Source organism: Rhipicephalus sanguineus, unplaced genomic scaffold (assembly GCF_013339695.2).
Source record: "Rhipicephalus sanguineus isolate Rsan-2018 unplaced genomic scaffold, BIME_Rsan_1.4 Seq1184, whole genome shotgun sequence".
NCBI lineage: Eukaryota > Metazoa > Arthropoda > Arachnida > Ixodida > Ixodidae > Rhipicephalus > Rhipicephalus sanguineus.
Window position 1 is genome coordinate 1 of NW_023614452.1, and position 24150 is coordinate 24150.

Consider the following 24150-nt stretch of genomic DNA (forward strand, 5'->3'; position numbering starts at 1 on the left):
TAGACTGATGATACAGCGTATTAGTTGTAAATTGTGTAAGATTTCATTTGTAACGATGTGTGCTCAACCATATGCTGCTTTTCATAGTTATTACAAATATCTGTCACAAGCGCTGTCACAAATTATTTGCAGCGCGAGAAGTACATGCGTGAAGGAACGCGCAGGTATCGCGACCAAGCACTACTTGTGAAAGCCGCTGAACACGGGATGCAGCGTCACTGAAAGTAAAACTTGGCCAAAGTGTTTATACAAGGATACAAGGGTCTCTCAGCAACTCAACCAGAATGAATCGGATGTCGCAGGACTGCAAGGTGAAGACTGCGCCGGAATACTGATACGGGGACCAAGCCTACATTTTGTCCCATCCAATCGCGTTTGCTCTTTTGGCGAGTCAGAGGTAAGTTCAGAAAACTGCCATTTGACAGTGCTCTCTTTGTACAGTGCCGGTTGCTTCGCACTACCGCTTTCATTGGTGCGTGGAAAGAGGAGTTGATTTTTAGAGTTCCGGGGGCAAAGGTTCATCACAGCGCCCCCCCCCCACCCTACTAAGTCAATGTATGGGGCAGATTTTGCGCCCCCCCCCCCCCTCTTAGGTTATTAGCGCCCCCCCTCTGCGCACGCCTTTGTCCCTAAATACTTATACTGTGTTACTGATTGAATGGGGGAGCCATAGATATTGTAGGTAAACACACTAGGATTAGTTTTCCGTGTTATATTTATGAGCACCCTTTTGATCAGCGTTTAATTCCATGTCCCACGCTGCGCACCAGCACTGAATGTTGCGTAGAGTTTGCTGTAATAGATTATGGTCTAATAGAGCAGGTTATGTTTTGAAACACAACACAATCATCCGCAAAAGTTTAAAAGACACTGAGTCAGGGATTGCTTGTACTAAATCATTTACATATATTATGAATAATAGTGGCCCCAACGCATTTCCCTGTCGCACAGCAGAACTAACATTCAGCATTCTAGATATACTCGTTTTAATTTCAACGAACTGCTCACTCACTCGAGAGAGACTCACTCGAACAATATTATTCGACCCTGTCCGCGGCTACGTTACCCCTCTCCCCGCACACTAATCTGGACTACCGGCCATCAGGGCCTGGCAGGCAAAGAGGCAGCGCACCGCTGCCGCCCGCGCACTCATTCCTCAGGCCTCTGCCTCGCCACCGGTGACCCTTCTGATTCAGAAGAAAACTCTCCTCTCCTCACTTTTAAATATGTAAAAACCATTATTGGGACTCCCACCACCGCTTTCCTGCGTCCTGCAAGGGTTCAAGAAGGCGGACGAGAGAATTCTCCGGCTATTCACTAATACGCTACTGTGCCCGGCAGAGCTCAAACAATTTGACTCTTCCTTTTTCGATCTCTGCCAGTATTGAGATGGCTGATACCTGCCACATGGTATGGGCATGCCAGCTCATCCTTCTTACCCGCCCAACCCGAACCCACCCGAGAGGACTGAAAGGCGGCCCTGCTCGGCTGCTCCTCTCATACCTCTCTTAGTAATGCCTTGCTCTGCTCTGCTTTCCCCCTCTCTTCGCTTTGCCCTCACCCGCTTCGCCAATTTCGCGGACGCTCGGCACGGCTGGAACTCAAACTTCAACAGCTTGATTGAAGCACTATGGTGTGCTAAACACTTTTAAGGTGTTGATGCTCTCCGAGAACGGTGCCACTTCGCTGATTGTGTCGAAGAATTGTCGTTGGACAACAGCGTCCCGCACCAATATTCCTTGTAGGTAATTCTAAGATACTGTGTGGTGGGACAGCCAGTGTTGCTTGGTGCCAGAGGCAGAATGCATTTTCAAATGTATATGGCGGAATGCTGTAATAAATAACGTTAACATTTACGGGCATCATAAAATGGTCTGGTTTGGTAACTGACCAAGCGTTGTGAATATTTTTTATTGGAGTTGACGAAAGGGGTTGATTGAAACTCGAAGTATGAGTGACCCATTATCATCATCGTCAAGTACAGACACGCGCTGGTCCGAGCCACGCGCTGGCTCGGGCCAGCGCTCGTGCCAGCGCTCCTGGAGACACGCGTTGGCTCGAGCGCATGCGCTCGTGCGGCTCGGGCCAGCGCCTGCGCGCATTCGGCATTCGATTATTCCGAGCCGCGAGGCGTGGATCACAGCTCAGAGCAGCCCGAATGCTTCTTCAGGTACCCGTTGCCGACATGGGAGGGCCGACTGACGGCATCACTGACGACAACAAAGGTGGGTTCCACATTTTTTCTTTCGTCTAATGCGATAAATGAGGCGACAGCGTTCATTGGTATAGCTTTTGCAGGATGTCATAGCTCGTGGCACAGTAAATCGATTCCTCGTCTATTAGAGCAGTTGTCGCATTGGCACATCAGAGCTATCGGAACTGTTTGATCCGCTGAGCGTCACGTGAGTGCAATGAGTATGCATAGCACGATGGGTAGTTAGCGCTTTTATGGAATCGGCTGCGTACTTCATCATTTGTTTTGATCCCAGTTCAAAGCACTTCGCAAGAAAAATATGCGCGAAACGCGTTTTCGTGGCAATTCGGAGCGATGCTATTGCTGCGGCTTGGATGACTTCATACCCTAAGCACTGATGTGTACAAGTTTCTTTGGTGTGTGTACATGCTAAACATGGCGGCGCCTATGTCTCCCGCTTCAGCGCCAGTTATGGTGACGGCGTTTTCCCTTCCTTTATCAGAGTTATAAAAATAATGGTCCTAAAAGTTTCGGGCATCAAGACCCTTTGCTTGTGCTTGCTTTCGCGAGAATTAGAATAGGGTTTTGCGCTCACCGTTCGCGTTCTGCGCTCGCAGCACTACGGTGACTGGAAAGGCTCGCTACGATGAATAATTAGCGATGTGCGAATATATGAGTTTCAAATTCGAATCGAATAATACGTAATCGATTAATTTGATTCGACTTTCAAACAGCTAGTGTTCGAAGTTTAGAATAATTCGACCGGGCGAATCTAAAACGCGACAAATGCCAATGGTGCGACTTGGTTAGGGTGGGGTAGGTAAATCAAACGCTGACGTAGTTACAGTAGGCCTTTCGTTGAAACTTTCAGCGATATTCTGGTTCAAAAGCGAGCGCATGTTTTATTTCAAAGGAGATTGTCACTTCTGCACGTTAAAAAAGAAATGAGAAACTGTCCAAACTTTAGAAACGAAGGCACGAAGATATTGCGTAGTTCTGTCGCGTATGCCACAAGCGCCGTAAAACTTCCCCGACTTTGGCCCGCGCGAAAACCGTCGTTGATTGGCTTTGTCACGATGTGCAGGTCGCCAATGCCGCACCGCACCACTAGTTCAGAAACTCCCACCGTTCCGGCGCGCAGTTAAAACGCTGCTGTGAACGAGCGCCCGAAGATTTTGGGCCCGGAGCACTCATGACGATGAAGCACAACATGAAGCACAACCGCTGTTAGATGAGCCGTACTGTACAACTATAGGGGAAAAAAAAAGCTAGCTACCGTACCACCCTCTGTAAGCCGTTTAGGAGTATCGTTGCTGACTAGAATGGCGGCTTTTCTATCACACGCCTGCGCGCCCATAAAAGCCGGGGTCTCCATCCTAAAATTTGTCCATTGTAGCGCGAAACGTTCTTATGAGCGCATCCAGATTCCCAGATCGTTCGGTGACTCCGGCGTCTGTAGGGCTACGATACATGTCCTAATAGAACACTACGAATGGTTGGTATCATGAACTGATAGGCGTGAAGTTGTTGGCACAATGCACCTATTGGGGGCGCTTCTTTTTAGATATGTTAACATGAGGTCGAGGGAAGCGCAATAATGTATTTGCAATGACGACTGACTACCTTAGAAACGCGTTACTATAAAGCGATGTTCAGTAATAAAAGACGACACATGTACGTACATCCCAACGGAAAAAGATTGACACAGGTGACTGGTTGCCGGAGCGCAATATTGCGACACGCGACGCCGTTTTTCGAGCACGCAGCCAGACATCGAGAGTGCCAAGCACATTGCATTTTCCAAAGCAGGGGTGGCTGGCAGAAAGCACTCCAACAAAGAGCTTTTCGGGGCAACTGCGATAGAGACATATGGTTGCTCGCAGCTCCAGCGAAAAAAAGCAAGTACGTAGCCACCTCTGCCGATAAGCATGGTGGGCTACGCATATGGACACGGGTGGGCCAACAGCAAGATGGGCTGCTTTCCGCCGGTCCATAGGCCACCCCTGCTTCGGAAAATGGAAAGTGCTTGGCAATCTCACTATCGGCGTGCTCGTCATCAACAGCGCCGCGTGTCGCGATTTTGTGGCTCCGGCCACCGGCCACTTCTGCTAAGCTTTTTCGTTGAGACTCTACTTTGTGTGAATATGGAGACGACGGAGCATGTTTTGACTCTGAAGACATCCACCAGGGGGGCTATTTTGTACGCGTTCTAGCATAGAACGGGGAGGAGGATCGAACAAAAGGACAAGCGGGAGCACACAGCCAATAGGCGAGCTGGGGAATTCAGGAATGTATCCAATGCATAAATAAATGTATAATTATTATACCTGAAACATCATATTCAGAGGCATTGTTTCTCGCAGCTTAAAGTTGAAGAGCTCGGCGACTTTAACAATTAACTTGTGTTAATGTCTTGACATAGCGTCAGGGGGTGTCCGCAGTTTCACGAGGCGTTCGGTGGTGGCGCTGGCCACCACGCTGTTTCATCCAGTGGTTCTAGTATTAGTGTACTTGTAAAATTCAAACGGCGCGACGATTGGAAACCGTTATTCAGTTGTCGAAATGGCGCAGCACACGCACTTACGAGGTTCGCGCATTCCCGACAATCAGAGAGAGTTGCTGCTCTCGTTTATGGAACAGCATCGAGAGTTGGCCGTACGAGCTAGCGAGTTTACGCACGAATTTACGGCAGCGGACAGGCGTCGGCTGTGGGGCGAGCTGTCCAACGCGCTGAAGAGCGAGGGCCCCGTCACCAAGTACGCCTCTTCAGTCATCACCTCAAACGCACCTTCTACCTCGGGGCTTCGTCGGCTTCATTTCTGCAAAATGGCATGAACGAGAACGGAGACGCCATTTTCGCAAACTGTCCGCGCGGTAGAGAGATGCGCGGGAAGACCATTCCTCCGCTTTCGTTTGGATCCAACCCAAGTCATTTGCGGAGACTGTTCCAACACCTCCTCCCCGTTCTAAGCAAAACTTGGGCTATTCTCACGTCTTGACCGTCACACTAGCCTCGACCAATCCCGTGTGGCTTCCCCTTGTCCTTTTGTTCGATCCTCCTCCCCGTTCTATGCTAGAACGCGTACAAAATAGCGCCCCAGGTGTACGTCTGGCAGGAGCTAGGTGAAGCCCTGGGTTTTTAAGGCAGTCCGAGGAAGGTGAACATGACCTCGATAGAGGTCGAAACAGCACGGTGCGCAGATTGGTGGCAGAAATATAGAGAGAACGGAGGAAAGCAAAATAGCGTAAAAACCAAGGTTACTCGGCCGTAAAATGCAGAAATTTTATTTATTTATGCAGAAAATTTATTTGAAGATACATTTTTTTTTTCTGTGGGAGCTGATCATTATTCCCGGTAGGCAAAGAATTATGTGCAATTTGAAATTGAGCTTGGTTGTTCACAGGTCACAGCGTCGTTATCAATACAACGCTCATAGCATCCAACTTTTAATCGATCTTGCCGACGTTTGCGTTGACGTGCATTAAACTACGTCTTTGTGGGAAGCGCACTGCAACGTCCCGCAAACGTGTGCTTGCGTTTAACGTGCAACGGCTATTATCAATCCATTTATCAGAAGCAGGAAGAACAAAGCAAAAGCGCGCTAAATGTCCGAACATTCCTTAAACCGACGTCCCCAAACCGGGTGTCGCAGGTTGCTGTAATTCGACAACGCGTTTGCGGGAGATAATTAATCTCCCGCAATCACATGTCTGCGAATACGCTGATGCGATCGTATAGAAATTGCTGCCATATTACATTCTGGCACCACCGTCTATGCGAGTTTACGAAGCGTGTCATGGCACCATCGAAAAATGCATCCACAGTTGCCGTATAAAGACTCTCAGATTATATACTGTATACCGGTCCGCGATAATTGTTGGCTGGCTTGGTCAGGCTTAAAACGAAGACGAAGATTTCATTCAGCAAATAAAACTTCCTGAAAAATAACACATTTGAAAGGTATTTAGTCACTTCTAAATCATCTATTATTGAAGTTGAACACACACGGACACGCACGCACACACAATCGCGCACACGCGCGCGCTTTGTTTTTCGCCAATCTCGCGCCTTTCAGCGCAGCACGTACGTTCAGCCAACACGCATATTTAGATCAGCATCTAGCGTCTAGTTTTACTGGTAATTCTGCATCAAACTGTGTGGGTCCAACGACGAGCCAAGCCGTTGTTGGACCCTTAGCTCGGTGCCAGTATTTGTCGCACACATCGAATAAATTTATGTAATGTAAGAGCATGTACATTGCAGATATCGTTCATATTTGTTAGGGCATGTATTTCGCGGGACTGGTAACTAAGGTAGTTTTTTCTATGTGTGATCACAGGGCACAAGTAATTTTCTGGAAAAGATTCTCGCTATCTCGATTCTTGGCTGTGTTGTTCTCTTAACATTTATTGTCAACATGCATCATTCACTCTTGGTTCTACGGAGATCGTCACGTTCTTGTGGTGGTGCAGAATTCATTAGCCGAAGCACCACCTACAAGATTGAACAATTTGGTGGGTGAACTTGCGCACAGCTGGCGGTCGCGGTAGTACTGTGGTTGTACGGTGACTGCTGCTGACCAGAAATACGTGGGTTTGATCCCAGCCGCGGAGGTGGAATTTTGAGGGAGGCGAATTGCTAGAGGTCCATGTACTTACATTTAGGTGCACGTTAAAGAACACCAGATTGTCTAAATTTCCGGAACCTTCTACTACGGCTTGCCTCATAAGCATATCGTTGTTTTGGCACTTGAAACCCCGGGTATTAATAAAGGATTGCTTTATACTGGAATGCTTTGTATTTCATACGTGTGTCAACTGCATACTTTCAACCGTAATCGCTGTACCTCGCGTAAATAATCCTGGAAAATACATGGCTATTCGCGTCACGCATTCATTGCGTTTAGAAGCGTCGAATACAATGGAAATGTTGCAATAACAGAAAGTGGGGGATCGTGCCGAACGATAGCACGCGCAAGTTTTATGCAGTCAGACATGATCACTGTGAAAGATATTGTGCAGCATACAGAAGCATGCTAGGGGGCTCCAGATGTTTTGCGCATAGGCTGATGATGTAGGTTATTAGTTGTGAATGCTAATAAATGGAACGTTATTATGGTTGGTAATTTTAATGTAAATCAGTTTACCGATAATCAAGCAAAATTTCAGTTACTTGAAGTTATGCTTGCGAATAACTGTGATAACCTAATTCATCAGGCCACCAGTGTTACTTCACAGTGTGATACGCTTATTGACTTATGCTTTACAAATGTGCCAAAGGCTGAAACTTGCTCTGGTGTCCTAGGTTCAGATATTAGTGATCATTTATCCATATTTGCAATTTTTCCAACCCACAATTGTTCCAGTGCAGAAAAGTTCACTACGAGACGCATAAATCAGCGCAGCATCACTTTATTTCAGTCTCTAGTCGTCAGCACAAACTGGGAAGACGTATACTCCGACTAAAATCCGTCTAGATCATATGAAATATTTGTATCAAAATTACAGCACAGTTATAATGCTGCTTTTCCTGTAACAACAGTAGTGAAGCACAGAAAGGCCCGGAAGGCATGGATCACGAGCGAACTTTATTATCGTATTAAACAAAAAGAAAAATTATTTGCTAATTTTCTATTAACACGTGATCTTCAAATATTACAGGAATTTAAGAAGTTTAGAAATAGGTTGAATGTTGACCTAAAGAAGGCCAAACTTGCCTTTTTTGAACGCAAGTTTGAAAGCGTCGCCCAAAACAGTTGTAAGACATGGAAGGTCTTTCGTGAATTGACAAGTATCCCTTCATCAGGAGTACCACCGGAATTAGAAGTTGATGGCGTGAGGTATTCTGGAGATTCTTTAGCAAACTTGTTAAACAATTACTTTATCAATGTTGGAGCTGCCGAAACCCTCCATACTGTACAACCAGAACGAAGTTATATGACGTACGTGCATAGAGCTGTGAAAGACGCTCTATTTCTTAGTCCCACTTCAGAAGATGAAATCATTTCTATTCTAGGTTCTCTTGAAAACAATCAGCTGCCGGAGAAGACGGCATAAAAGCTTCACCAGTTAAGGCCGTGGCACATGACATTGCAAAGCCATTAACGCACATCTTTAATGAAATGATATCATCTGGTATATATCCTGATAAGCTAAAAATCGCTCGTGTGACTTTACTTCATAAAGGCGGAAAGTGTAACGAGTTGGGTAATTATAGACCAATATCTGTACTATCAATATTTTCTAAAGTTGCAGAGAAAGTCTTGTGCACGCGATTTAATAAATTTTTATCAGCGAAAAATGTTATTGTAGAGCAGCAGTTCGGATTTCAAAAGGGAAAGTCTACAGAAAAGGCACTTGTACGAATAAAAGATAAAATCATCCGAAATATTGAAAACAGGTTATTTACAGTTGGTATATATCTAGATTTCCAAAAAGCATTCGACTCCATCAAACACGAAATTTTATTCCGTAAACTTGAAGCATACGGCTTTAGAGGTAAAGCACAAAATCTTATCCGTAGTTATTTGCACAATCGACTACAGTACATTTCTCTTCAGGATGCTCAATCTGAAAAAACTGTAATTAAATATGGTGTGCCCCAAGGCTCTGTCCAGGGCCCTCTATTATTTATAACATACGTAAACGATATTGTTAATATCCCTTTCACTGGGGAGGTAATAATGTATGCTGACGATACAAGTGTTTTCTTTTCTGGGAATGATTTGAAGGAGCTAGAGGCGATGTCAAAGGACTGGTTGAATGAGCTTAATCTCTGGGTATCTTCTAATAAACTAAAAATAAATGTTAAAAAGACAAAGTTCATGCTTTTCTATCCTAAGAATAAAGAAGTAGATTACATTATGAAATTATACGACGGCAATTCGCAACTAGATCTAGTACATGATCATTCATTTCTAAGCGTTTCTTTTCAATCAAACTTAAGTTGGTCAATAAACGTGAACAATGTAAGGATGAAGGTAGCGAAGTCTATGGGCATGTTGAACCGTTTACGTAACTTTTTAACAACTAACTTAAAGAAGGAATTGTATTTTTCCATAGTCCATTCTCATTTTAGTTACTGTTCGTTAATGTGGGGAACAGGAATTAAGACCGATAATGAAAAGCTTTCTTCTTTACAGAGGAAAGCAGTTAGACTACTTCATTCGGGGTATAATGTAGATGCATCAGCTCTCATGTTAAAGTATAGAATTCCACAATACTGTGTGCGCATTGCCATGATTTACAAAATCAAATTGTCGATGTGCATATATTGCGAAGTATCGGGAGACTGGGGTTCATTTAGCCGTCGCTACTTAAGCAGGAACACCGGTCACGACCTTCGTAAAACCCACATAGTTGTGGAAAGAACACGCACAAACTATGGAATGCAAGCAATAGACTTCCAAATTATGAAATTATGCAATGAGCACCCTGCAATAATTGAACTGGCACGATCGTGCACAAACTCTAAAAATTTCAAAATCAAAATTCGGTCCCTCTTCAACACTTAGGATAAATGCGCTTTCTGCACGGTAGGGTGAGCTACAGTCTCTCATACTATTTGTATGTATATATTTTTGTGTATGTATATATGCTTTTTGTGTGCGCATTGCCATGATTTCTATTGTTACTACAATGATTTCTCTTGTTCCTTTTTTTATTTTTATTATTTGTATGTATATATTTTTGTGTATGTATATATGTTTATGTGTGCGCATTGCAATGATTTCTATTGTTATTATAATGACTTCTATTGTTTCTATTGCTACTGCTGCGCCCAGCGCGAGCAGGACCACGTCAGGGGGCTAACCACCTCCTTTTGTCCTGACCGCGGGCAATGCTTTTGTATTGTTCGAAAAATCAATAAATAATAAAATTTTGTAAGATTTCATTTGTAACGATGTGTGCTCAACCATATGCCGCTTTTCATAGTTACTACAAATATCTGTCACTAGCGCTGTCACAAGTTATTTGCAGCGCGAGAAGTACATGCGTGAAAGAACGCGCAGGTTTCGCGACCAAGCACTACTTGTGAAAGCCACTGAACACGGGATGCAGAGTAACTGAAAGTAAAACTTGAGCAAAGTGTTTATACAAGGATACAAGGGTCTCCAGCAACTCAACCAGAATGAATCGGATGTCGTAGGACTGCAAGGTGAAGACTGCGCCGGAATACTGATACGGGGACCAAGCCTACATTTTGTCCCATCCAATTGCGTTTGCTCTTTTGGCGAGGCATAGGTAAGTTCAGAAAACTGCCATTTGACAGTACTCTCTTTCTACAGTGCCCGTTGCTTCGCACTACCGCTTTCATTGTTGCATGGAAAGAGGAGTTGATCTTTACAGTTCGCGCACAGCGTTACAAAATTCAACTAATTGCTTAAAAAAAGAAGTGTAGCTGAATGCGGCATTTAACGTACGATGTCTAATCTCACGTCAGTGCATGGTGTATCGAGAAAAACTGGCAAAAGTTCTCCTCAAGGGCCTGTGGCGTAAACAAGGTAGTTCACTACATGGCGCCGCCAAAGGAGATGGCAACAGATATCATCATCTTACTTAGAGGAAGTTTATTAAAAATACGCGTTCTTGGGTTTGAGAATGATCGCTTAGAATATTTGCAGGTACGTTGGTCTCAGCTGGCACACAGCCTGCGCAGCCCATGCTTGGTCAGGGTGCCACAAACGAGGGGGACTCGAGGTGTCCTTCTTATTATAGTGACAGCTCCAAGAGGGCGGCGAAAAGTAAGCGGTAACATGGGGACAGAGAATTGCCCTTACCTTTGTACTAGAGTTTCCTCCATGAAGGGGTGAGACGATGTAGTGGAGTGGAGTGGAGTGGAGTAAGGCAGCGAACATATAGGGATTCTTCTGTTTAGTGAAGCATAAAGGGCGTTTTCATAGATCAATTCATAATGCTGAACAGATGGTAGTGGTGAGAGGACACCCTTTAAGACGAGCTAGAGCGCGAATTGAAAACTCCGGCATCGGTAACTACAGAAGAGAAAAGCGTGGTTTTATGTTCATATCTATCTGCCACCATCATTATCAGCCCATTTTATCTCCACTGCAGGACGAAGGCCTCTCCTCATGATCTCCAATTTACCATACCTAGTAGTGCGAGCTTGTTGCATTTTATCTCTGCGAACTTCTACTCCATCTATCTCGCTGCTGCCCTCGGCTGGGTTTCCCGTTCGTTGACAACCATTCCTTTGCTCTAAAGCATGGTTGCCTATCCTACACATTAAGTTTCCGGCCCAGGCTTAATGCCACCTAGAATATCCACTACCCGTGTTTATTTTATTTATTTCACAATACTGCAGGCCAGGAGTGGAATTACAAAGAAAGGAGAACAGCACAAAAATGATTTATAACAATACCGGCACTACATGCAATACGTCAGTTTCGCTAGTACGATATTTAACAAAGAAATGAAAAACAGCACACATAGTTTACAACAACACTCGCACGACAAGTAATATAAGTTTCAATGATACAATATTCAACACGACAAATGGTGTTCAAGGGCTTCATCAATATTGTCTGCCTCGCAAACGAACAGTGGGGGGGGGGGGGATGTTGTGAGCTTTCATGAGTTTATTTGGTGAATCTAATCTTTTGTATTATATATATATAATATTAGTGTATGGATTCCATACAACGGATGCATACTCCTTTTTAGGTCTAATAATAGCATTTTACGCTTGACGTTTATCATTCGCAGTTGCCTTTGTAAGCTTCCTTTTTTTAAAAAATCGCAGTTTCCGAAAAGCTCAATTGCAAATGGCCGAAATGTGTGCCCGCCACGTCATATCACTAGAAAGAGTGATCCCTAAACATAGGCGTGCGCAAGGTTCTCCACCAAGGGGGGGGGGGGCAAAGGTTCATCGCAGCGGCCCCCCACCCTATTAAGCCAATGTATGGGGCAGATTTTGCGCCCCCTCCCTCCTAGGTTATTAGCGCCCCCCTCTGCGCACGCCTTTGTCCCTAAATACTTATACTGTGTTACTGATTGAATGGGGGAACCATTGATATTGTAGGTAAACACACTAGGACATGCTGCGCACCAGCATTGAATGCTGCGTAGAGTTTGCTGTAATAGATTATGGTCTTCAGAGCAGGTTGTTTTTAAACACAACACAATCATCCGCAAAAAGCTTAAAAGACACCGAGTCAGGGATTGTTTGTACTAAATCATTTACATAAGAAGGAATAATAGTGGCCCCAACACATTTGCCTGTCGCACACCAGAACTAGCATTGAGCATTCTAGATACACTCGTTTTGATTTCAACGAACTGCTCAATCACTCAAGAGAGACTCACTCGAGAAATATTATTCGACCCTGTCCGCGGGTACGTTACCCCTCTCCCCGTACACTAATCTGGACTACCGGCCATCAGGGCCTGGCAGGCAAAGAGGCAGCGCACGTTGCTGCCAGCGCACTCATTCCCCGGGCCCCTACCTCGCCCACCGGTGACCCTTCTGATTCAGAAGAAAACTCTCCTCTCATCACTTTTAAATATGTAACAACCCATTATTGGGACTCCTACCACCGCTTTCCTGCGTCCTGCAAGGGTTCAAAAAGGCAGACGAGAGAATTCTCCGGCTATTCACTAATACGCTACTGTGCCTGGCAGTGCTCAAACAATTTGACTCTTCCTTTTCCGATCTCTGCCAGTATTGTGAGATGGCTGACACCTGCCACGTGGTATGGACATGACAGCTCAATCCATATTCCCCCCCCCCCCTCTCAACCCAACCCAACCCGAGAGGACTGAAAGGCGGCCCTGCTCGGCTGCTCCTCTCCCTCTCTTAGCAATGCCTTGCTCTGCTGTGCTATGCTTTCCCACTCTCTTCGCTTTGCCCTCACCCGCTTCGCCAATTTCGCGGACACTCGGCACGGCTGGAACTCAAACTTCAAACAGCTTGATTGAACCACTAGGGTAGACTAAATACTTTTAACGTGTTGCTGCTCTCCGAGAACGGTGCCACTTCGCTGATTGTGTCGAATAATTTTCGTCGTACGACAGCGTCCCGCACCAATTTTCTTTGTAGGTAATTCTAAGACCCTGTGTGGGTGTGACAGCCATTGTTGCTTGGTGCCAGAGGCAGAATGCATTTTCAAATGTACATGGCGGAATCCTGTAATAAAATAACGTTTACATTTGCGGCATCATAATATGGTCAGGTTTGGTAACTGATCAAGCGTTGTGAATATTTTTTATTGGAGTTGACGTAGGGGGTTATTGAAACTGAAGTTCTTATGATACGCAGAGCTTTCAGGGTGCAGCGCCATATACATGTTAATAACCGTACACTAATACGTAACGTTTAATTATGTATTTCCAGTAGCCACTCACTTTACAACAGCAACAATCTTGGTCTTCTTCTAGATTAGCTGGCCTCGCGAATTATGCCCAGTCACTGTCGCTTTGCTATGCTGCAAAAACCGCAGCGTACGAGTACGAGGTCATATCTAACTTCTTAAAATAAGGTAAACTAAAGAAGGGTAATGGTTCGAGAAGCCCGCTTTGTTAGGCACAACCTTATGAAGCCATAGAAAACATAAGTGGCCATCATTCGTAGTTTTTAATTGAAATGTTGAAAGCCTGATGAGGAACATATACATGCTTGCTTATGCGGCTTCGACGCAGTAGTGTCCAGCATCAGATTGAAAAAGCCCAGATAGATTTACCATTCTATTAGTCCTTAGTGTGAAATGCAAACGCAAACGTGCCAGAGCTTGCCCGTTTCGTCTCAATTCAGAAATAAAAGGCCGTGCTGAAAAGACATGTCCATAAATAGGAAAACCTATTGGGTGGACATATGCATGACTTTAAAGAAAGCTAGCAAAACAGACTTCGTGGAACCCACCTTTTACGTTTACCTGTGCTGCGCTCTGCCATTTTGGTAGGGTTTTTGTAGGGGCCGGTACAACTGGTATCGCCAGAACTAAAGCCTGCGAGATCAAGAGGCGTTTCGCGACTTTACCGCTAGCTGAAGGGCGCGTGCGCTGTGGCATCGTTTTATTCCTTGCGCTGGTATGTCTCAGCCAGGTACATAATACGGTTACAATTTTTTTAAATTCACAATGTGCTTGTCAACGAAAATATCTTCTGGTGACTATTGGAACCACACTTTTTATTCAAGTCACAAAACACGGGCTCTTTGCTGGTAAAAACAAATCAACGGCATTGTAGCCCTAAGCAGGCAATCTACCACTACACGTTTTGCTCTGTCGTTTGGATGCACTCTGAGGGGTATATATTTGCAGTGCTGACCAGCCAGTACCTTGGTGTTCACAAGCTCGACAACTGCTGTTTTCTGTAAAAAAAACGCAGATTTGCTGTACGTGTGGCACGAGGCGACTGGCCTGCTGGCGGGATACCATCCTGAACACGCCTGTGCCAGCAGGCCAGGTAGGTTTTCATTTACAACTCTATTGCAAACGTCTTTACACTTAACACGTTTTCAGAACCTCCACTTTCCAAGCTTTTTGTAGTGACCAAGCGTTTATATTCCACATGCCATTCTTAGTGACGCACGTAGCCGAAGCTGTCGAAGTTCTGCCGCACATTTTTTGCCGTATTGGCTGCGAACAGCTCTGGCTAACACTCCGGGGATTACACTGACATACCTAATAGATAAATTAATGGGAAAGCGACAGCCGCGTTCAATTGGTAGAGTATGGGACGGGTCATCCGAAGGCGGTAGGTTCGATCCCTAGCTGCGGCAAGCTGATTTCTCACTCACTGTAATTCATTTCCTTTTACTTACTATACGACAGTTAAAACATACAATTATAGTCCCCTATACTCTCCTTAGCTTCATTCTGTTGGTTCCATTAGAAACGAGCCCTCGGTCAATCCCCCGCCTTAGAATCGATTTCGTGCGATACTACTGTCCGTGTTCAAATTCTCCCACCTTGGAAGCTAAGCACGTAAGTCACCGCCCTGCTAAGCTCGAGGACATGCGTTCGGTTCCCAGCCTTATTTGGCCACGTCTGGATGATGGTGAAATGCAAGGACACCCGCGTAATTGCATTTACAATTACTCGGGTGTTGCGCGAGTTCCGCAAACAAGTCCCCAAATGGTCGATACCATACATGTACGGTGCCGCGTCTGCATGTTTGGAAATTGCCAGTTTTCAAGCTTTTTTTTTGTGCCCAGGGAGTGCTGCCACCCGGCGCGGATGCCCGAAGTGCCATTATCCTTTAGTTTCCTTCCAACATTTTTTTAGGCTATCGCTCACACATCTGCGCGTGCGTGGGCGCGCGGCGGTAAGTGTGGTTTCGTCCCACAGGCTTTCTTCAAAATTTGCGGCTAACTCCGCTATATCCTTGGGCTTCAACCAACCCTTTACTTCCTGCTGAGTGACCAGTGAGCGGAGATCACTTGACATTAACTGCTTCAGCCTATCAGCTATCAGCAATTCCTGAAGGCTCTCAAATGACTGCACCTCTCTACTTCTGAGGTAGTACGTGAACCTCGTCTCCAGGCGTGCTGTCACTTGGCTCCAAGACTCATGTGCCTCTCTTTTAATTTCTAGAAACATTCGGCGGTACTCACTTGGAGTCATCCGCAGTTCCTTTAAAACTTTAGATTTTAGATCTGGGTACGCCATTACCCCAGCCTCCGATTGATTGGCAACGAATGTCCGCATCTTGTCACTTAAGAATTGCAATATAACAGTGCCCTGCACTTCCTCAGGTATGCTCAACGCCGCAAAAAGAGCGTCCACATTCTTGAACCAGGCGGGGATCATTGGCTCATGAGTGGGCATGGGCGCAAGAACTGCTTTCAGCTCTTTCGCGTACCATCCAATACCGGCATGCCGGTTCCGGATTTCCGGCTCCTCTGAAGAGGCACGCGACGACCTTATCTTCTCCAGCTCAAGCTTGAGCTTTAATGCTTCTATCTCAAGTATCAACTCGCGCGTGCGATCCGATCCATTTACACTGTTACCTTCCATAACATTTCCCTCTGAATCCGACATCTCCCAGAGTGTGCCTGAACGCAAGTGCATTCAGTAAAAAGGGCCCCGAGAGAGCACAAAGCGAGCCTCACCTTGCCGTGATGCGTCGCCCGCCGTCGTTGTCAGTTGCAGCTGCGTCAGTCCCGTCTCTGACGCTTGTCGTTACGAAGTCGCTCGATGCTCACGGTGCTCCACCGGACCACCCTCGCCGTTGCGTCAGTCCCTCACGTCGACGTCTCTTGCCGCTCTCCTCCCGATGCAGGACACCGCAGCGCCTCGTCAGTCGCTCAACGAAGTCGTTCGGCTTCGCCCTTGTTCGCTGACACCCAGCGCTCACGTGTCGCTCAACTCCTGGCTCCAAAGTTGACCGGCAGGCTCGGAATGTCAGTACTGCTTCAGGCAGCTCACCAGCACGTCCCAATAGCAGCGAGCGTCTTGACAGCTTCGCCGGGCTTCAGCACCTTCCTCGCTGCGGGCTCTCCGATCCTAGGGTCGACTGCGCCAGTTAATTTCCATTCCCTACTATCCTACGCTAGCTTCAACACTAGCTAAGCAGGGAAGGTGTTTGAGGTTCGAATCGGCGCCCCTCGATGACTCGAGTGCACGGTGGCAGCGCGAAGGAAGAGCCGTTGTCCAGTGAGGAGACGCTTTATTGCCACGCTCAGGCGTCTGCCCGGGTCCAAGCCCGAACCTCCGCTCTCTTCTCACATTCAAAACAGCCTCTTTTCAACCTTCAGTTAGACAAAGAGTCCCTCAACAAACCAATCACACTTGGGGGTTGGCATCACCACAACCAATGGCACAAACACTTTCATGACAGACACGGCATTGGTCTAACGTACGACACAATCTACAACACGCGAGGGGATAGGTTCACTGCGCAACACGTGTCACCTCACTCTCCCCTACGTTATAGCCTGAGCATGCCCCTGACGTCCGCCAGCGCCGAAAGCTCGGCTCGGGCTCAACCTGCCCGTGCACCAGCGTCTCTTTCAAGAAACCGCCACAAAGCAGCGCTTACATGCAGCTGGGGGCCGCTTCACCTGAACGCTCCGAGTGCCGTTATTACGACCAGACGGCGATTGTTCGCAAAGACATCCCCCGGTCGCATCCGGCCAAGCGGTCGCAAGACCAATTCCTCGCGTTCGCCTTTTGCGGCGCCGACACGTGCTCCCTGTTAGCGGTAAGTTCTCCGAACGGCAGCGCAGGTAAACGCTCATAGGGGCGCATGCGGATGCCAAACAATAACTGAAACCAGGCGGCCGTGTGTCGCTTCGTCCCACTGGCGCGACGCTCTTCCCGTTCAGCTCGTATCTCCTCCCTTTTGTTACAAGCAAGGAGGCGGCTTTGGCGGCCCTGCGCTTTGACGGCGTCACCACAGAGTCGCCTTTCTTTCCCAGAGCGGGGCCTTCCGCGTCCCCTCTTTGCGGCGCCGACACGTGTTCCGATAGCAGCGCGGCAATGTGGGAATCTCTCTGCGCTGCGCAGAGTTCGTACACTGAACCACACAACAACACGCCGACTCTGCATGCCTCAGACTGACTCCACCGCCATACGTCATGACAGTAATTACTATGTTCAAAAGAGAGGAATTTGTATATATTTGTATAGGGTCTTTGGTTGCACCGGTGCTCAGTGACATTTATCTTGCCTCTGTTGACCGCAGACTTGGTGCTTCTGTGTCATCGCAAGGAATAGTTAGAATGCTAAGATATGTCGACGATTATTTAGTGCTCGTCACCGCCCAGAACGATAATGTTTTTGAAAGCAAGGTTTCAGCTATTATAGCTGAGTTCCGGTTGGCTTCCGATGGTCTGACATTTACGCACGAGAAGCCGGCTAATGACAGCCTACAATTCCTAGACCTGCGTCTATTCTTTACTAGCAACCACGTGTGTTGGATGTACACACCAAGAACTACCAAGGTCTTACTGTCGTATGACAGTGCCCATTCTAAGATAACAAAAAGAGCAATTGTGTCCTTGTGTTGTCGGTCCGCTCGGGAAAAATCATGCCACCATAAGATAAAAGAAAGCTTAGCGCTCCAGGAGGCACGCTTTGTCAAGACGGGATACCCTTCAACTGTGATTTTAAGCTCTTGTGAACGGCTGCTACAGAGCAAGAAGGGCAGTAGTAAACGTAACGAGAATGTGAGTGAAAATAGACGAGTGCACGTAATGCCCTACATACATCGCGTGTCGCATAATATGAAAAAGGTAGCCAACAGTTATGGGGTAAAAACGGTTTTTTCGGCTCCGTGCAAGATGGCAAAAGTATGTTCCATGATGCACAAAGGTTTGCGCGTGCCGTGTAGTAAGCGGCATGTTGATCCCGCTGTAGAGTGCGTAACAGGTGTGGTATACGAAATCCCCCTGTCCTGTGCCCAGCGCTACATTGGACAGACGGGACGCTGCTTCAATGAGAGGGCGCGAGAGCACAGTCTAGCTGTGCGCTCCCACACCGGAGGCCATCTCGATTTACACTGTAGGAGATGTGGTTGTTCGCCGAAACTAAAGGAGACCCGAATACTGTACAAGTCTAATGACAAGATGGAAAGGGAATTAATAGAGGCCTTCTTCATTGCGCGAAGTGACAATTGCGTTAGCATGCCTTCACTGACATTGCTCCCGAAGGAGCAGCAATTTTCAGATGGTTTTATATAATCAGACCTTCATTTGTTTTTATTTTCTGGTTTGATACTTCAGCGCATGTTACTGATCATACTCGACCCACATATCACTATCGCCACATGTTTGCAGGTTGGCGTCTGCGCGGTGGACCTTAGATAAGGTTTCAAATTTTTGTTGCTCTTAGTTTTCCGCTCTTCTTGATTCTTATATTTATTCGGTTTTTAAGCACGTGTCAGGCAGATGTTGATTCAAACTTTTTAACGCCTTCAGTTTATTCAGTTGAAGTTTTGCGCCCGTCCTGTCCACTTCCCTTTGTCCGTGTTCTTTCGCGCAACCCTACACTATGTGTTCACCTGTGCACCAACTAGCCCAAATGAGAGCTTTACTGTATCGTGCCGGTTGTTTCGTACTGACGCTTTCATTGCTGTGTGGGATCAGGAGCTAATTTTATGATACTGTACGTTGTTACGCATTTCAATTAAATACAGAACGTGTAAAGAAACGTGCGAGCTTTAACGAGGCCTTAAAGATAACAAGGCAGCATGTGTACGACATTGGTTCTAAGGAGCCATTTTGTACGCGTTATGTGATAGAACGGAACGAAACGTCACGAGAGGACAAGAGGGAACAGCCAATAAGCGAGCTGATGGAAATCAGAAATGTTTTCAAGGCGTGAAGAAATACAGTGTAATAACTGAACATCAATATTAGCAGGTATTGTTTTTCGAAGGTCGAAATTCAAGAGCGCGGTGACATTAACAATTTGTGTTCATTGGGCGCTAGGTGGTGTCGCAAGTTCACGAGACGTCAACTTGCGACACCACCAAAAGAGCCGCGGCAGCAAAAGGACAGAGGAATGCTGCAATCATGAACCACAGAACGTTGTAGGGATACAATAGGTACGAGGTGCTTCGAGGTCTGCAGAAAGGTGTAATGGTTCCGGGGCCCACTGGTGTGCATGAGGGCAGAGGTGCAATCGGGAATGGATATAAATCAAAGGACTGTGGGACGCCTCGCGTTGGGTGCTCACGGGAAGACGACAAATGAGGCTGTAAAGGGCGATATGGGATGGGCAGGTTTTGAGGCGAGGGAGGCTCAGAGCAAAATAAGGTTCGAAGAAAGGCTAAGGAATATGAAGGAGAGTAAATGGGCAGAGAAGGTGTTCCGTTATTTGTATAGGAAGAGCGTGGACACACAGTGGAGAAAATGAACTAGGAGGCTCACTAGTAAATATACGGCTGGTAGTGTAAGCAATATGTCAACAAAGAGCGTTAAGCGAAAACTCAGAGAGGCGGAGAGGATTTCCTGGGCGGCAGCTTTGGAGAAAAAACCGGCTTTAACTACCGAAAGGGCAAAAATGAAATAAGGAGGGAAGCATTTGAAGATAATTGAAGGGCAAGCACTTTACTGTTTGAAGCGAGGTCGGGTTGCCTTAGAACGCGTACTTATAAGGCGAGATTCACTAAAGAACAATGCACATGCTGCGGAGAAGATAAGGAAACGGCGGAGCCTGTTGTTATTGAATGTGGAGATATCCACCCAGGTGTACGTTTGGGCACGAGCCTACATGAAGCCTTGGGTTTTAGGGACTACAGTGGAAAGCTGAACACACCCGCGATTGAAATAAGAAACTGTTAGAGTATTGGTGGCAGAAAATGAGAGAGAAAGGACAAAAAATAAATATTGGAAAAAAATAAGGACAGTCTGCCGTAAAGGGCAGAGAACTGGGTTGACAATTTCCGTTTTTTTTTTCCTGTAGTAAGATATATTTTATCGAAGTAGAGGCATTAGGCCACAAAAAAAAGGAAAAAGATTTTTTTTTCGAGCCTGGTGGCACACTTGTCACCGCCCTGTTATAAAGGGGACGCTCATAGCATCCATGAATCCATCCACGTGCCTTAGAACGCGTAGTTATAAAGCGCGATTCAGTATATGCTGTGAGGAAGCTAAGGAAACGACGGAGCCTGTTCTGATTGAATGTGGAGATATCGACCCAGGTGTACGTTTGAGCACGAGCCTACATGAAGCCTTGGGTTTTAGGGACAACAGTGGAAAGCTGAACACACCCGCGATTGAAATAAGTAAGAGACGGTTTATGTTCCTAGCACGGTCACGTCACAAGATACCAATTTTGGTGTATATCAAGCTAGCGAAACGGCCGCCAGCGCCCCATGAGCGTCGCACAAAAGTCATGCTGTACATAACATGCGTGTCGTGATTTTCATGTTAACTCGTGTTATTTATGTTCGCTACACAGTCACGTCGCGCAATACCAATTTCGGGGTAGATCAAGCTAGCGAAGCCGCTGCCAGCGCCCCATGAGCGTGGCACGTAAGTCATGCTGTGCATGAAATGCGTGTCATGATTTTCATGTTAACTCGTGTTATTTGGTTTGTTACACAGTCACGTCACGCAATAACAATTTCGGGGTAGGTCAAGCTAGCGAAACCGCCGCCAGCGCCCCATGAGCGTGGCACGTAAGTCATGCTCTACATGACATGCGTGTCATGATTTTCATGTTAACTCGTGTTTTTATGTTCGTCACACAGTCACGTCGCGCAGCACCAATTTTGGTGTATATAAATCCAGCGAAACCGCCGCCAGCGCCCCATGAGCGTGGTACGTAAGTCATGCTGTACATGACATGCGTGTCATGATTTTCATGTTAACTCGTGTTTTTATGTTCGTCACACAGTCACGTCGCGCAATACCAATTTCGTGGCAGATCAAGCTAGCGAAACGGCCGCCAGCGCTCCATGAGCGTGGCACGGAAGTCATGCTGTACATGACATGCGTGTCATGATTTTCATGTTAACTCGAGTTTTTTGTTCGTCACACAGTCACGTCGCGCGGTACCGATTTCGGGGTAGATCAAGCTAGCGAAACTGCCGCCAGCGCTCCATGAGCGTGGCACGTAAGTCATGCTGTACATGACATGCGTGTCATAATTTTCATGTTAGCTCGTGTTATTTATGTTCATTACACAGTCACGTCACAAGATACCAATTTTGGTGTATATCAAGCTAGCGAAACTGCCACCAGCGCCCCATGAGCGTGCCACGTAAGTCATGCTGTACATGACATGCGTGTCATGATCTTCATGTTATCTCGTGTTATTTATGTTCGTTACACGTTCACGTCGCAAGATACCAATTTTGGTGTATATAAAGCTAGCGAAACGGCCGCCAGTGCACCATGAGCGTGGCACGTAAGTCATGCTGTGCATGACATGCGTGTCATGATTTTCATGTTAACTCGTGTTATTTATGTTCGTCACACAGTCACGTCGCAAGATACCAATTTTGGTGCATATCAAACTAGCGAAACGGCCGCCAGCGCACCATGAGCGTAGCATGTAAATCATGCTGTACATGACATGCGTGTCATGATTTTCATGTTATGACTTGTTATGACATGTTATGACGAGGACAGAGAAAAGAAATGCCAGGCACCCGTGCTTCACGTTCCTTTTTTTGTCCTTGTGATGTGAGTGCTGTTCTTGCCTTCTGATGATCAACAAACTAGCTCACGTGTTACTCACTTCGTCCTTGTCTGTCACACTCTTGTTCTCAGGCAGGGTTAACTGTGCCCCCAACTTGCTGTGTGGCCGCCATGCCACCGCCACAACCTTCAAATTTCTCAAACCGGATGAATTTTTTTAAACACAAGAAAAGCCTACTAGTATCAATAGTACAGTGAAGTTCTTGACCATGACCTCTTGGTATTTTTCTTAGAAGGCTACCATGCGTGGTCTGAACTGGGAGAACAAGTTGAGAACCACGCCGCCTGCAGTGGTACAAAAACCTGACAGACAGAACACTGAGAGACAGAAAGACAGTGGATTAGAGATCAGAGGGGCGGCAGATATCCTAGTTATCGTTAAGAGGAAAAATGAACCTGGACAGGTTCAGGGGGCGGAAAAGGGTTACGTAGAGCGACAAAAATAAGAAATTTGCAGGCATAAAATGGAATCGGCTTGCACAGGTGAGGCTGCGTCCGAAATCATTGGGAGAGGTCCTCGTCGTCGTGCAGTGGACGATGTAGACAGTAGAGGGCAGTGTCCACTTCGTTTAGTATGGGACAACTGAGAAATTGTTGAGGCACCTTTCCACTCTTCTTCTATCGGCATCACTTATGCAACTCTCCCCATGTCAGTGCCATGTCTTTTTTTCACTTGTTTTAGTGTGGCGAGGAATAGGAAAAAAAAAACTATTAGGACTAAAGAAGAGGATCAAAGAGTGCTTTTGCCCCGTTGGCCTTTTCTTCCCATTTTAGCACTGTGGGAAGCTTAAGCAAGCTGGCAATGTATTTTCAATCTTCAGCACTGTTTCGCCCCTGTCACTGATTTAGAAGTACATTCTCATGCTAATGTCATCATGGTGCAGCACAAGTTGTAAAATCTTGCTAAAGGCTCTTGGGATCTTTTAGATGTGGCTTAGTTATCAGATATTAATAAAAGCTTAGCAGACAGCAGTGCAAAGGTTGCGGTGACTGGTTTCAGAGCTTGAAGAGTGCTTATTAGGCCTTTTCTCAATGTGAAAGGGGTATCTCGTTTTGCCCAAAGGCATCTCTAAACTTAACCTTGTCTCTTCAAAGGTCTGTAGATTTCAGTGAGGGCGAGGTAGCCTTGATAACTGTGCTCGTGGTGTTCTGGATGGGGCCAACCTTGCTCTTGTAAACTGCTACCACCATTTTCCTGGTGGCCTTGTGTGTGAGCTGTTGTGCCTATGATTGCATGGTCAGCTCAAGCTACTCGAAGAGGCTCGTCGTCAAGAGCTAGCTGCCCTGCTGGACCAGCTGGCATTGTTCTTTTACAGACGTACTCGACATCCCGCCAGAGGAGCAAGACCGCATCCGCAGCTCCAGCACCGGCCTCACACCGTCAGCTCTGGCTGCAGTAAGTAGCACACTTAGTTTCTTTATGTGTTACCTCACGGGTTCCCGAAGTAGTATTGTGTGAGGGGAGGAAAGTGACAAATGAAACAGAAAAGAAATTATGCAACAGTAGTGGTTAACAATAAGAGTTGCTAATTCGCAATAATGGAATCAGAGGCTGTTTTCAGTAGTAGGTACTATTCCCACCGAAGATGTACGGTGCAGCTTCCGGTGAGTGTCCAAATGAGAAACAACACGATGTCCCGGTCACCATTCCTCATTTCGATGAAGTTTACTCAACGCGTAGGTTTTAGACAAAGAACGATGTCTTAAGTTTCGCAAAAAGTTTGTCTGAAAAAGAAATATACAACTTTTGTCTGCAAAAAAACTTCCCGCCAATTTCGCGATTCGTGAACTTCGTGCACAGCTGGCGCAAAAAAAAACAAAAAAAACTGGGCACTTCTCAGCTACAATA

General features: G+C 46.3%; 1 long non-coding RNA gene across 1 annotated transcript; it reads left to right on the forward strand.

Annotated features, from left to right (window-relative positions):
- Nucleotides 1-149: 149 nt before the first annotated feature.
- LOC119376382 (uncharacterized) lies at nt 150-23697 on the forward strand. The gene is made up of 4 exons (XR_005180561.1): nt 150-397; nt 2171-2225; nt 10344-10438; nt 23618-23697. It is a non-coding gene; the product is annotated as an uncharacterized LOC119376382 (long non-coding RNA).
- The last annotated feature ends 453 nt before the right edge of the window (nt 23698-24150 follow it).